Source organism: Neopelma chrysocephalum, unplaced genomic scaffold (genome assembly GCF_003984885.1).
Source record: "Neopelma chrysocephalum unplaced genomic scaffold, ASM398488v2 Primary Assembly neopelma1_119, whole genome shotgun sequence".
In the NCBI taxonomy this organism is placed as follows: domain Eukaryota; kingdom Metazoa; phylum Chordata; class Aves; order Passeriformes; family Pipridae; genus Neopelma; species Neopelma chrysocephalum.
The window spans coordinates 3,236,881-3,250,638 of record NW_020897781.1 but is presented as its reverse complement, the minus strand read 5'-3'; the positions used below and the strand labels follow the sequence as shown (position 1 = coordinate 3,250,638).

The 13,758-nt window shown below is 42.8% G+C and overlaps 1 protein-coding gene across 2 annotated transcripts in view; it reads left to right on the top strand.

Annotated features, from left to right (window-relative positions):
* Positions 1 to 353: 353 nt before the first annotated feature.
* The window catches only part of OSBPL2 (oxysterol binding protein like 2), a 35,126-nt gene continuing 21,721 nt past the window's right edge, over positions 354 to 13,758 (top strand). The window contains exons 1-2 of one of the 2 annotated variants that reach the window (XM_027697362.1): positions 354 to 444; positions 1,298 to 1,394. The gene's annotated coding sequence lies outside the window, so the exon portion shown is untranslated. The remainder of the gene's footprint in view (positions 445 to 1,297; positions 1,395 to 13,758) is intronic. The other variant, XM_027697363.1, reaches the window with a different exon arrangement.

Below are 13,758 nucleotides of genomic sequence, written 5' to 3'. Positions count from 1 at the left end.
GGTACAAGTTTCCCATAAAACACAACCAGAAAAGTGGCTACATCATTGTGTTCGTGCAGGAGGGGCCGCACCGACCCCCCAGATCGCGCCCGGTGAGGCGGCTTCGCGCCCCAGGGGCTGCCGGTCTCATCTCATCTGCATAGCCCCGCCTCACATGGATATCCCGTCTCATCTGCATATCCCCGCCCCCCCGCCGTGCCATTGGCCCGCTCTCTCCCCAGCGGTGGCGCGGCCCGGGGCGGAGACGTTCCGCGCCTCATTAGCATTCGCCCCGCCTCACAGCGGGGGACTTGGAGTCGATTGGTCGCCTTCGCCGCGGTGGGGCGCGGCCGCGCCCTGCGATTGGCGGGGCCGCCCGTCACTCCCGCCCGGCCAGGGCCGCACTTCCGCCTCGGTGTCGGCGGGGCCGGAGCGGGAGCGGAGCCGGGATCGGGGCTGGTTCAGGTAACGCCGTGGGCCGGGCCGGGCAGGGCCGGGGCTGCCGCGCTGCGCTCCCCGCGGGGCCCCCGCACCCCCGGCAGCGCCCGCAGTGGGCCGCGGGGGGGGTCGCTTCCCGGTGGGCCTCGGGGCGCGCTGTCAGCGCGGCGGCGGCGGCGGCGGCGGCGGGCGGGGGGGCCTTGACTCGCCTGGGGGTCTTGGGGCGTTGCGGGACCCCGCAGGGTCGGGCAGCAGGGTGGAGGGTGTTGGGGTGAGGTGCTGAGTGCCTCCCCGGTGCTGTGATTCCACCCGGTGCTGAGCCCTCCCCCGTTCCCGGTGCTGTGATCCCGGTGCTGTGATCCCGGGTGCTGTGCCCGGTGCTGAGTCCTACCTGGTGCTATAATCCTGCCCAGTGCTTTGATGCTGCCTGGTGCTGAGCCCTTCCCAGTGCTGTGACTCCATCCGGTGCTGAGCCCCTTCCCGGTGCTGATCCCGATGCTGAGCCCTGCCTGGTGCTGAGCCCTTCCCGGTTCCCCCTTCCCAGCGCTCGGGCTCTTTGTGGCCGGGCAGGGAGCGGGGGCTGAAGGACGTCGCTGTCCCTGCAGAGGGTGCAGATCAGCGCAGCTCTGTCAGCCCCGGCGTTGGGCTTTTTCTAATTTTATTGTATTTTTCCGATTACTTTTGCAGCTGGGTGGTTTAGCAGAGGAGTCTACGACAGGCAGTTCCCCAGGGGAACGTGTTGGGCTCGGCTCAGCTCAGCACGGGAGCCTCAAGGGGCCTTTTAGGCCACAGCTGAAGCACAGCGAGCAGTCAGGGTTTAATTGAGTTTGGCTTTTTTTTTTTTTGTTCTTCAGTTACCTACCCAATGTTTCTCTTACAGAGCTCCTGAAAGGGAGACAAGCAAGATGGGAAAAATAGCAGGAAAAAAGGCTTTTTTTTAAATACCATGCCACCAGAACTTCTGCATGGTAACAAAGGTATAAGTTATGTTGCCGTTTATTTAATCTGGGTATTGATCATGTTTGTGCTCTCTGTGTTTTCGGATTCAGGACTCCTTCTGGACTCTGCAGCACTTGCAGGCCAGAATTTCAGATGTGGGTTCAAAATCACCTTCTGGTTTTTGTGTGTGCCATAGCCTTGTGTTTCCTCTCAGGAGTATCTGCCAAAGCATGTTGAGTTCAAGCAGATATTGCTTCCATTTACTGAGTTTGCTCTGTTAAAGTACAGATCCTTCAGTTTTGATCCCAGGAAAACTACAAAGAAGACAAGGATATGCAGTGTTGATTAGCATCACTGCACCACTCCTCTTGTAGTGTTTCCTCTTCTAAAGCTTTACATGCAGGAAAAACTAAAATTGGATCATTCCAACTTAACCCTCCAAAGTTCTGTAACTCCACGTTCACGTTGCCATCTGGGAGCAACCATGTACATGTCATCTTAACCAACTTTGCAGCACCGTGCTCAGGGACTTGTAAAACCTCAGGGCAATTTCTGGAAGCAGTGACTTGGGTAACTTCCAAACATAAAGCGCTGCGCCGTGGGATGGAAGTGGGAGAACTGGCTAAACTAGCATGGAAGCAAGAAATACCGAGCGGTGATTTTTCCCCTAAGGGACCCCTTTGGGTTTTCAGTGACAGTAAACACAGCTTTTTCTTAAAATAGTTGTCAAGCCGTGCGAATGTTTGACCACGTGATAGAAAGTTGAGGGCAATCTGGGATAAGACCAGGAGTGATTCTTAGTGTTGCTTTCCTGAACCAACAGCACCTCATGGTGAACCTGGAACTTCAGGGAGTCCTCGAAAGGAAGCACTGAGACGTCTGCTGTCCAGGAATAAATGTGGCATTTTCCTCCAGAACTGGTTCTTCAGCCGTGCCAATATAATCTTAGAAACAGAAGCCAAAAGTTGGAGATAGAAAACGATGATTAGACAACAAACCCCGTGCCTGCAAGTAGTTGGAGACTAGATAGGTTAAAGGTTTCGTTTGGTGCAATACTGAAAAACAGTGTGGGTTTTAGTTATTTGTTTGCTGACTTCTAGGCAGTAACTGATCACTGAGGAGCATTTTCACTCTTGGATGGTTTCTTTAAATCAGTTTTAATGCTATTACTGCTTTCCATGATACATACTTGCTTAAGCTGACAGGTCTTGTGATTGAAACTGGTATTTCTTTCAGTCTTTCTTCTTGTGAATTCTACTGTGTGAACTTCACACACGCTGACCTAGAACAAAGGTGGAAAGCTTTGCTTTCTGTTATCTTAGTGTTGGCTGGAAAAAATCCCAACCAGGCTTTTTTTGCTTTGATAAGGCTATATTTTTAAACCACTGTTTGTAGTGCCAGTCAGATGATTTTTTTTTTTTGGTTGTTGTTTGAAAGCAAGGTTTGCCTGCAAGTACGCTGAATTTTTAAGCAGATAAGTTATTAGCTTTGGTATTTGAAGTAACTTGTCCTTGAGCAAGTGCAATGTTACATCATGCTGGTTGATATCTAGGGCTTCCATTTACAGGGTGGCATTTTTCTAGTCCTTCACTTCAGCATCAGTTTTCCCACCTGAGTCATGGAGATACAAGAAATGTCTGTATGTGACACTGCTATGATGTTTAAAATGCTTAGTGTTTAGTCACTTCTTTGTGAAGTAGCTAAAATGTTTGATTCTCCTTACATTTTTCAGAAGAAATGCACAAAATTTGGCATGCAAAGAATATGTTTTAAATATGGAATGCTCATGTTTTTGCTGAGTTTGAACATGTAACTGGTCACAGGGGCACCTTCTCCAAGCTGAATAAATTGGAAAATGAGAGCAATGAACAAGTTGGTCACCCTGCATCTGCCACTTTGGAGATATGGGACTTTGATGTGCTTAGTCTTGCAAAAGAATATAGGTTATGCATTATAGCAATTCTTTTATGGGTTTTATTATTTTATGAAATAGACCGCCATAGAACTGGGAATTACAGAATACACAGAATACATTATCTCAATCCTTGAATTCTTAATAATTACTGTGCAGATAGATGTATGATGATGTAATTATTTATTTTGTATCCTTAAAGGCTTGTAATAGCAAGTTGCAGGAGAGCAATAAGCAATTAGAATGTGTCAAATGTGGCTTACCATAACTTTCAGTTATACTCTTCAAAAAATGTATTGTTGATTCAGTGCACAAAGATAATGTCTTAATTTTCAGGATCAATAAGTTACAAGAATAGACGAAAGAATAGACAAGAATAGACTAAGCTTCCTTAAACTTGATTTTTTTCTTTCCCTTAAATACAGTTACAATTGGAAATTCATTTGCTGGTCTAGACAGATCCTTTAGATTTAGTTCAGTATATTTTATTATGCACATAATTGTTATTATGCACATATTGTGCACGTAATGAGACAGTTTTTTAGTAAATTACAGCAGCCTCCATTCAGAAAATGCAGAGGCTGCAGAGTGTTGTCTTCCTGGGGTTGTTTTTCAATCTAGTGGAAGGGAGGGTGCACAAAAGGTGAATTGTCCCTGCAGCTGCAGAAACCTTTTAGTTTTGACCCTCTGGGTTTTATAGTCCAAAACTTAAACTGTCTTTTGCTCTGTGCTTGGCATTAGACTGAGTGGGAACCTTGGTCTGTGGTGTTCCTGCTGGAGTCCAGTTCCTTTGCTGTGCTGTCCAGAGTTTCAGATGAGATAAAGGTTGTGGCTGTTGGGATGCTGTGAACCTCTGAGGTTTTGTAAAGTTTGCATGCTTAGGGTATTTTTCAAGGAATGTGTTTTCATGAATGGATAACTTCATTATATTTTTACTCTTCTGAGTAAATTTTTTTTTTAGTGCTCCCAGAAAGAGTCTGTTAATAGATCTCATTGTGTTTTGGTTGTGGTGATAGTTAAAAGTAGCGATGGGAAGTCTGAAGGTGGTGTGTAAGTTCTGAGGTGTCTGTGGTTCTCATCACTCACTTCAGCTCTTTAACTCACCCACAGCTCTGGCCACTGAGGTGCTGATGTAAACTCTGTTCCCTGCAACGTGTCAGTGCAATCAAGTGAGAACAAGAATCCCTTTAATAACTCTCAATTATAAAACTTGTGTGTGTTGAGGCTGCGGAGAAATTCCCTCACCAGCCCGTTCATAACAGGCCCTTCAGCAGCGTGTGTTCACTGAGATGAGAACTTTGTCAGGAGAACAGAACTGACCCCTGTGTGGGGTTCTTTCTAGGTTTTGCACCAATGAAACTGTTGAATGGTTGTTCAGTAGTGAAACAAAAATGCTACCGATCTTCGGAGATGCAAATAACTTTGTTTACATGGTCTTTCTTTTAAAACAAAGTGCTGTGCACGTTTTGTTACCCAAGTGGGTTAATGTTATTGAGCAGATAGCTGGGTGGATTCTTTATTAAAACTGAACTCTAAATAGAGAGATTTGTCCTGTCTTGAGAAGTCAACATTTATTTTATTTCATTTTTTTTGATCTCTTGACAACAGCAAACATAGTAGCAACCTTATACTGGAATCCATTAGGTATCTACTACAAATGTAGCTTTAAAGGAAATTCACCCATAGCATAAACTCTGACTTTCTAAAGCTTTTGTAAATTTGTGGTATCCTCTTAAAACTCTTTAATAGTCTTCTGGTTGTGTGCATGAGCTCGTGCTGCAGAATTCCAGTGTGTGAAGAGTTGTTGGTAGGCATGAAAATATGGTTTCTTATGCTGTAGGGCTTTCTGGGTTCATCACTGTTCTCCCCCTGCTCCGTTTGTCATATGATTGCTATCACAATTATTTAAGAGTCTCTGTGAAAATGATTTTGTAAGATATCTTCTACAGAATAAATGTAAACCTGCACTTGCCTGGAGAGAATGGGCCCACAGAGACAAAGCTTAAAAAGTGCCTTTGAGTAGGAAGATCTATAAACTTAAAAATGTAACTACTTTTGGCGGTTCTGGGGGTTTTCTCCGGTGATGTTTTGTGCTGTAATTGTCTTCACATTCATAAGCTTCAGTGATCAATTTGTAGGGGTGGTTGCATCGTGATGGGAAATACTGAAGCATCCTTAATTTTACCTTCAAAGAGAAGTGTTCATAAATGATTAATTACATATCTACTGACGCTTGTGTCACTGTGCTTGGAGTTATTGATTACTTCCCACCTTATCTCTGTAAGATAGAAGAGTTCCTCAGGAAACTACTAAGAAGTAACTAGTTTTACAATACAGTAGTGAATTTATTTTTTTTTTTAACAATGTGCTTAGAAATGAGCTGGTTTATCACTCATGATCAGACGTAACATTCTGCATCATGCATGGAGAGGAATGCAGAATGGAATTTTGTCTTATTTTACAATCATGGGCCATGAAATAGTTCCCAAGGGAAGGTTACAAAGTCCGAGAAATGCTGTACCAGATGCTCTCAGGTGGAAAAATGTCTCAAATATTGAGGTGGTGTTAAAAAAGGAGAACATTTACAGAGTTTTGTGGGAATTTCAGTGAAGCATTTTGCATCAGAAGATATTAATCTGCTGGAATCAAGTTTCCTTGTTCTGTTTGTTTGCTTATTAGATTTATGGAAATTCAAGCTAATATCCTTGGCTGCAGAACAGAATTTTTGGTTGAAGTGAAAGTGGGGAATAGCCATTGGTTCCATAGGTAATTGAGCACTATGCTGGGAGGGTATTTTCTGTCCACTTTCATCTTTACAATTTTTATGTTCAATAAATAATACCTCTGGTAGCAGCACTGTAGCTTTGTGCTGGGGGCAGTATTTGTGTGTGCAACAATTACTGTCATTTGTTCTGATGCAGAAACAAATTTTGTAGCTTTTCCTCAGTTGAAAGCCAGACTTGCAGTTCCAGTTGGCTCTAATTCCTGTGAAGTATCACCAGAAGCTGGTATTCCTGAGAGAACAGAACATGATTCTTCCTGCCATAAATCAGTTTGATTTGTGTTGATCCTCATCACTCAGCCTCTCTGCACTTTGTTAACTTGAGAAGGAAGTTGCCCTTTTCTTGCTGTGGATGTAGAGAGAGTTTCATCTTGCCAAGACATCTTGGTGGAAGATGGTATAACATTCAAACTTTGGAGTAAGAAACAAATCTAACTTGGTAAAGAAAATCCTCTTCTGGATTCTGCCATCTGTGTAGCTGTTCTCTGGCTAAAGAGATTTTAAGTGCATAATAATTACAGCAGGTATCTAAATTGCCAATTAAATTGACTTCTTGGCTAATTTTTGTAGATGTTTTAGATCCAGTGTTGTTGGTAACCTAATTTCATAAGTCAATTAGGATTCATCCTTGCTGAAGCAGAGATGAAACACCACAGTTTGATGTTTTCAGGAGATGTGTATGAAGCAAACACACATGAATATTTATCTTCCAGTTTGAGTTATTTATTTCAATCCCTTGAAGTACTACAGCTGTGTTTTATTTCAGCAGGCAACTCAAGAGATGGTGGGGTTGGCTCCTATTCCCCCAACCATGCTGTAGGCTGTTGGTTTTTTTGTTGTCCTTTTTTCCCCCCATTTTTTAATTTTAGTGTTAATGTGAAGAATGTGTATCTTTGGTTTTCTGCTGGCTCTTGGAGTCTCTTTCTGGACAGAAGGTGCATCCAGGATATCACAGAATGGTTTGGGTTGGAAGGGACCCTAAAGACCATCTCGTTCCACCCCTTGCGATGGGCAGGGACACCTTCCACTATCCCAGGTTGCTCCAAGCTCCATCCAACCTGGCCTTGGACACTTCCAGGGATGGGGCATCCACAGCTTCTCTGGGCAACCTGTGCCAGGGCCTCCCCACCCTCACAGGGAAGAATTTTTGTTTAATATCTAATCTAAACCTGCTCTCTCTCAGTTTGAAAATTCACATTTCCTCTCATCTTTGTCATATCAAACTAATGAAAATGTTTTTTGTGAGGAAGTCCCCAGTGACTTTTTTCCTTTTTCCTTTTTTTTCCCCTTTTTTTTCTAATTTTTCTTCCTTGCAATTATTCTCTTTTCAAGTTAATAAACTTTAATGATTTTAAAATTTGCTGTGGAAGTGCAGATCCAACAAAACCTTGTTAGGCATGCGAAAAAGCTGATGAATGTGCTAGTTCATGAATTCTTTGGTGGCACTCTAATTCCAGTGTATTGAACTCCTAACACCCTACCTGCTCATGCTGGTGAACCTCTGTGGTTATTTTCCTGACTGCCTATTGATTCTGTACTTGGTTTTACTTAAACGCTCCTTGATCTCACAAGTAGATTTAATGTCAGTGTAATGAGCAGGACTGAGGGTTTTATGGGTCTCACAGAACCAGAACATGTGATTTCAAAGTGAAAAAAATGGGATTTGTAAAGGTAGCAGGATGGTGTCAGCAAAACTTTCCAGAATTGCTGCATGATGTGAAATTTCTGCTTCAGGTCTGGAGGAAAAAAGCACTGCAGTTTTCTTGAGCCAGCTTCAAACCTGAGCTTGCTGAGCCACATTCCAGCCCAATGAGCCACTGGGCTGTAAATGCTGGTCTTTCTATAGAAATGTAAATGTTTCTTTAAGGAGGAGTAACTTTCGGTTATCCAGCTGGGTCTTTGTTGGGGATTAACCTGGAAGAACAAGTTAGTATGGAGGAACTAGTCAAATTAACTAAGCCAGAGTAGCTGCATGTATAAACTCTTACAGGTTGTTCTGGGGTACAATTTTTTGGGTTTTTTTAATCTTGTATAAGTTCCAAGGATCCAGAATCATGGTGACAGAGGCATAAGCTGGTTGTTTTTATTATTTTTCTGCTGACAAATGGATTTTGAGAAGGAGCGAGCACACGAGGCGACAAAATTGTGGGATTACTGACATATCCAGATAAATGGCATAGGAAATTTCAACTTTTAGTACTTGATAGAGCTGTAAGCAGATGAAATGATGTTATGGACAGCCATTGCAGGTCATCTGCACAGCCTCAGGATCACAGAATCATTTAGGTTGGAAAAGACCTCCATGGAGTCTTACCTGTGACTCTTTTCAGCTAGACCAGAGCACTGAGTGCCACGTCCAGTTGTTCCTTGAACACCTCCAGGGATGGGGACTCCGCCACCTCCCTGGGCAGCCCCTTCCAATGCTTAACAACCCTTTCTGTGAAGAAATTCCTCCTAATGTCCAACCCAAAGCTCCCCTCGTGGCATACATGCCTCATCTGGCATATAGGTGTGGAGAGCACGGGTGCTCTGCAGGCAGTGGATCCCCACAGTCTGGTTTTGGAGAGCAGCCATGAAGGTGGAATGTGTATCTCTTCTCAGAGAGGTGCTCAGTGCTCACATGCACGTCACAGAGTGTGTTGAGCAAATGAGTTTATAAAGTGATTTTGCAAAGTCTTGCGGCTTTTGTTGGCCTGGTTTTAAAAATAAATTCAAGTGGGAGGAAACGGTTTAAAATGGGAATTGTGCAAAGTCTCTGGGACTGATGTATTTCTGGAAGAGAGTTCTTGTACCTTCTACAGCTGGGGACTGTGACCTTGTAGGGGACGCTCTGACCTGCACAGAGTTAATCTTTGCAAAGCAAAGCATGTTCCTGGGAGTCAGATCACCTGGTGGGTGTCACACTGAGTGACAGGTTCAACTGTGCTTGACAAACACTTAGTGTGACATTATTCATAACCAGCTGATTGACAGCTACGCTACAACTTCGTTCTTCCTTTGTCATGGGACCTTGGCTGTCACCGTGGGTGGTGTGAATAGTGACACTCTCTGCATCAGGGCTGTGGGGATCACTGAGAGTTTGCTCCCGAGCATGAGCCTCTGGGGATCTGTCTCAGACACATTTAGGAACAGGCCTTTCTGTTTGTTCTCTCTGTCTGTGACAGACGTACTTCTGAAAGGCAGGATGTCATTCTGAGTAACTCCTTCCCTCTGTAGAACCTATTTCAAGGTGTAATGTGAATGTGGTGCTGGTATTTTCTTGTGTTTCTACAGTATTTATTTCAACTGCTTTGTCCTTTGCCTTTTCAAAACATCCCCATGTCCTTTGAGAAAGGGACTGTCCATGGTCATCATACAGGAATGTGACATTTTCTGATGAACTATGAGAATTTAAAGGAGTTTTAATGAGTATCATAGAATCACAAAATGGTTTGGGTTAGAAGGGACCCTAAAGACCATCCAGTTCCAACCCCCTGCCATAGGCAGGGACACCTTCCACTATCCCAGGTTGTTCCAAGCCCCGTCCAACCTGGCCTTGGACACTTTGCAAGGATGGGGCATCCACAGCTTCTCTGGGCAACCTGTGCCTCCCCACCCTCACAGGGAAGAACTTTTGTTTAATATCTAATCTAAAGCTGCTCTTTGTCAATTCAAATTCACATTCCCCCTTGTCCTGTCACTACATGCTCTTGTAAAAAGTCCCTCTCCACCTTTCTTGTAGGCTCCCTTCAGGTAACCTTTTGACTTGTTGTGCAGCATCAATGAGACCTTTTAAAAACAAAAATACTAATCACTTGTGCCCATGTGATTAGTAGTTAGTTATATTTCTGTCCTTTACCTGTTCAGGTTTTAGGGATTCTTGCTTGGGACAAAAATAGCATTTTTATTTCAGCACTGGTATTTGCATTTCTAAATTGTGTTATTGGACAGCCTAATATCTTGTTTAACCTGTTTGTGGATGGCTTTAGAACATCAGCAAAGTGCAAAGCTTATTTCAGAGGAACCGAAGTGGTTGTTCTTTGATTAGAAGATGCCAGAAAGTCTTACAAGTTTTTGACTTTACATGCTATGCTTAACTCTTGGTAGTTTGGGTTTGTATATTTTGGGCATTGGTGTGCAAATAAGCAAAATGAGTAGAAAAACTAGGTTCTGCCCAAATAACTTGTCCAATACTTGCTTCAATAAATTATGTTAGGCTTGTTTTTTTCTGTAAATTGCTTTGGCACTCACTTTAAGGGTAACTTCAAAGAGTAACATCTTATTGTGGATATTCTGGACAACCTGGGACAGAGAATTTGTCAGAGTGAACATAAGATAATACAGCTGCAGTACAGATTTACCAACCAAAGTTGTACTGTTGGGATGGGTATTATTACTTTTTTGAATGATTTTATCTCTTGTCTTTCGGTTTGAACTTCAAAAATAGTGTCTTTCCTGTGGGGAGATCAGTTTGATACGAAAATAAAAATAAATGTGCCAGTTTTTGTTCATACACATAAATCCCATAATAAATCCGATTAGTCTGTACCAATACCTACCCTTAAAACATGAGGAAATAGATAAGCTTTGTTGCTGTAAACCACAAAATCTGGGCTGCCTGTGGCTAGGGGTGTGTTGTCTCATTTAATGGCAAATTTGCAGTTCTCTGAGGATGCCACTACTTGCAGCTTTTCCATGTTATTTATAAAATGACTTAGTGATCAGTGTGGCAGCTGGGCTGAGGTCCCCACAAAAGGCACCTTTCTGAGTGTCTGTGCCTTGAGCACGCAGGCTCAGCCCTTGGCACTGCCTGTAAACCCACTAAGATAACTTTAACCTGTAAACCAGCAAATCCTGATGGCTGAAACAGTGTTTTCTCTTCGACAAGGAGCCAGTGAAATCCTGTATGGAAACCTGTTTGCTCCATTCCTGGTGATTACTATGTATATAAGAAAATATCCAAATATACTTTATATTTCTTCTACAATGTAGGACTAAAAGTTGAGAACATGATACCATGTTTATGCTTTATGAGGGATTTTCCAGGACAGCTGGTCCTGAGCTCCTGAAGGTCTGTCTGCCACAGGAGTGTTGCACCCTTCCTCCGGTGGCAATTTTGGTAAAACCTGTTATTTACAGTTGCTCGTGTGTAAGTGAATTCTTCTGGATACATCGGGGACATGGAGGAGGAAATGCAGATTACAAATACTGAATATGAAGCAACCAGGATGTTTTTGTCTTCTGACATTTCAACCTAGCTGAAAGTAACTTTTGCTGTTGCTTTCACTAAGAGAAAAGGACTTAATCCTAGCTTTTTGGCTCATGAAAGCTGAATGCTGTTATCACTGTGTGTTCAGCTACATGCAAATTCATGTTAATCTCTGCTGTATAAAAGAACTGAATGTAAAAGAAGTGATATAAGCGTGAAGTTATTCCCAGTGTAACTCAGCAAAATATATTACTTTATCCTTTTAAAATTGTTCCTGGCACCTTGGGACAATTTGTAACTGTTATTTAAAGTGACTTCAATGAATATTTTGTTCTTTAGGTATTAGTTATAAAACTTGTGTGTAACATACAGGGATTTGACTGAACTTTCATTTTCAAATAGCAGTGAACTTCAGGAGTGGTGTGAGGTTAACTCAAGTTGTTGATTCTGGTCACTTCATTTGTACTTGGAGAGTGTTTTTATAGGAAATCTGGGTTGTCTCCATCTGCACACTGTGGGATGGAGTTCCACTTCACAGGTCCTTTTGTAATGCAATTCTTATTGTGCAGGAGAGGGGAGAGGAGAAACTGGCATTCATCTGTGTGACCTTATTTATTCTAAGGCTCTTAATGATAATTGACAGTTTTTTAAGTCATAGTTTTTATTTCTCAGTGCCTTCTATACAAGACTGTTACAAAGCAGCTCTGGAGCTTGCAGGCTGATGTGTAACATATCTGTGTTTGGATAGGGACCCTGAGGAAGTGTGGTCTCTGAATCTTTACTGAACTGGGGTGGGTTTTGAACCAGCTCTTTTTTTCCATCCTTTTTATGTGTTACAGGTAGGTACAAGGCTGTTTCAGAACAGAATCCCACCACATGAGCTGTGTGCAGCAACAGGATAGTCCTGCTGCAAGATCTTAAAGAGAAGAATAGAGACAAAACAGAAAAAGGGAAGATGCAAGAAAACATGGGGAAAATGAGGGAACTGTAGTGCTGATCATGAGAGGGTTGTATCGTGTATATACAAGTGTCCTTCTGGAAATCTTGGCTGCTGTTTTGCCAGGAGGATGCAATGCTTGTGGACAGTTGAAACCATAAATGTCTTGCATCTTCAAGGGTACTTGGAGGGTTAAAGAAGTCCCCTAATGCAACCTCTTTTTTGGCAAATTAGTGGAGTCCAGTGTGGTCATCTGAGGTGAACACTTGTCCTGAGATGAGTTCTGGTTTTCTGTAGCAATAGTTTTCTTTGGATTCCTTCTTTCCAGCCCTGTAGAAAAGTTTACATAGTTGCATCCTCAAGGAGAGATTTTCTGCAAAGATATGACATATTTGGAGTCCTTGGAGGAGATACTTCCAGATATATTGCTGGTGGGGTTGGAAAGTTTGGAGAAACTGTGACTAATAGCAGCTTTGGTATGAACAGGCACATTTTTTACAGAGTCAAGGATTGATTTCCCTTAGACAGCATAACACAGGGATAGTACACTGACTTGTACTTACAGTACAGATTTAGAAAAATTGGAACTAGATGATCTTTAAGGTTCTTTCCAACCCAAGCTATTCTGTGATACCAAATCTGGTGTTTAGTTCATGCAGAAATCTGAGCTGCTGCAAGTGAGCACTTGCTGATAGCCTCGCACTGGAATCCTTCAGACAGACATGTCCCTGCCTTAAATGTTCTGAGCTGCTGCATCCTTGCTTAGGAGAGTGCAGAGCTTTGGCAAAAGAAGTCAGAAACTTGTTGCTGATGAGCAAGAAGGCTGAAAAAGGTTTAAAAGTCTCTGGCTGTAGAACACCACAGGGAAAAGGGAAGGAAACTCATGCAGCTGAGAGCAATTGCAACAGCAGTGTAGCAACAGTGGAGAAGCAGATGTTTAAAGTTTTATTCTTGTGGAGGTGATGACTTATAAATATGAAATTGCTGATGCAGAGATCGATACAGAATCCTGTAGTAGCAAGGAAATGGGGAGTTCCTAAGGGAAAAGTGACAAACTGAAATACCTGGCCTTGACAGACAGAACACTTCAAGGCGAACACTGTATTCATTAACTGAGTTCCATAATAAGCTGTTTTAGCTCCTCCTTCTGAATGGACAATTGGAAGGACTGTATGTCTGTGAGACATTCAACTAGCTTTTGTTCTGGGCAGTGAGGGTAAAAAGGCTTGAAACACAGTTTGGTTTCTTGTAGAGAAGAAGGAATTGGCTTCAAACATGGTAAACTTCTGCTAGGAGCAGAATGCGCTTCTGGCTTTGTTTCTCCTAATTGGAATGGAATTGTGCAAGTTATAATTACTCTGGAGAAACTACTGTCACAAAAGCAGTGGAATCCTCAAGGATCATAAAAAATTGAGACTGACAGATTGAGGTTGTTCTGGAGGAGATATCGATAGCATTGCCATGCTGTTGTCTATTGTTGTGTACTTGGCTTGTTGTTGGTACCTGGTGAACATTTGTAAGAGTGGAAACTAAATTTTCTAATTCTTCTCCTTAAACTAAAGTTGGGTGAAGTAAAAATGTTT